Below are 1762 nucleotides of genomic sequence, written 5' to 3'. Positions count from 1 at the left end.
GAAACAGGGACCAATAATTTATCTGTGAAACAGTTTCATAGGTGGTCCCTTTTAAAATACAGATCTGAATTAATTTGATTAATTTATCTAGTAGCTTTTAAAGGAACGAAAGGAAGGGTGAATTTGAGCACTGACTGTTCAACCAGTGATTATTACAAAAAATACACAAATAATCACAAGCAAACTGCCATTTAAAGTAGGTGGAATTTATTTAACTTCAAAATTATCAATGGCCAATCAATAATTCTTAAATCAGGTTAACCCATATACATTTTTACAAACTACAACCAAAACAAATTAAGCATATGGTGAGACGTCTCTGTGTCTCTGGGCCTGTGAGAGTGTGTGTGTGTTGAAAAGAGGGGGGGGGGGGGGACCATTGACATATATAATGGACCAACAGATCCCGTTGCTCTGGACGGAGACCAGTGAAGGATATTGGAAGCACTTTTCCGGTGACGGCTGAGCGTTACTGCGCAGCCTCCAACTGAGAGAGACGACGTAAATGTGCCGTGAGCAACCTGTCTTCTGGTAGCTGTGCCAAGAGAAATCTCAATCATTCCGAATCTTACAGAGACGGAGAGCGTATGTATATGTATGGAGATAACATAGGCACAGGCTAATTATTGTTAACTAAAATGCTAGTTAACATTAGTAATTACACGTAAACAGCTAATGTGAGACGAAACTGCCTGCGCGCTTCTCCTGTACTGTACGGTAATTTCTCTACTGTGCGACAGTAAGTCGCGTGGTTATGACACAACGCACACTAGCAACAATTTGTTTGTGTTGTCGTAGCAACCGGTAGCAACATGCGCGTTCATGAGCTCCTCTCTCGTGTCTCGTACAAGTGGCGAACTCATGAACTTGCCGTTTTTCATTGTCTAAAATATTCACTAACGTTCACTATTGTTTACATGCTTAGCTAAATAAACGATAAATGTATTTAGCTAGACAACCAAGGAGATTTAATAATTATGTTGTGCAACTAGCTAGCTAGCTAGCTAATAACTAGCGCTAGCAGTTAGCCTGCAGTTTCGTGAACAGCTTATCCATGGCTTCATCCCTCATCCACGTTACAAGCTTTACAGCATATAGCCTTCGGATGTATCATAAGAGAGAACCAAGGCGATGTAATCACTATGTCTGTAGTAACGTTATGTAGCTAGGCATATAACTAGCTATGTATAGCTCTTAATACAGCCATGCTAGCTACCCCTGATGTTAGCAACTAGCTAGTTAGCCGATAGCCCGCCAGTTTGGGAAACGCTAATGACATTACATCCACGTAACAGGCTTTACAGCATACATACATCCCTCGGATGTATCATAACTTCATAAGATAATACCATGGACGTATTAATAGAACACATGGTGAATTACAACCATTAGCTATATCCATTATTACAGCTAGCTACATGAGCTCGGGAGAAACAGTCATGTGAGCGGGCGGGCGCAGTCCCGCGGCTCTGCTCGCGTCCACTATGTGCGTTCATCATGCCAAATTTAATAATTCTGGATTCGCTTCTAGTGCATGTTAAAAATGTTAAAAACGTGACGTTTTAAACAAGGACCCTTTCAGTGTTCGGGCTGGTAAGTTGATATACCCAGAAACAAATTATCCGCTGAAATATAGACGTTTCTTTCGCCATGCAAAGTCTATGTGAAAAGTCTTTCTGGGCCATGGGGTGCAGTACCACCGTTATCCGCTAAGCCCATGGTGGCTTTTTAGACTTGACGCTCTTCCTGGGGGGCTTGGGTC

The sequence above is a fragment of the Sander vitreus genome, chromosome 18 (assembly GCF_031162955.1).
Source record: "Sander vitreus isolate 19-12246 chromosome 18, sanVit1, whole genome shotgun sequence".
Classification (NCBI taxonomy): domain Eukaryota; kingdom Metazoa; phylum Chordata; class Actinopteri; order Perciformes; family Percidae; genus Sander; species Sander vitreus.
This window is presented reverse-complemented; position numbering follows the sequence as displayed.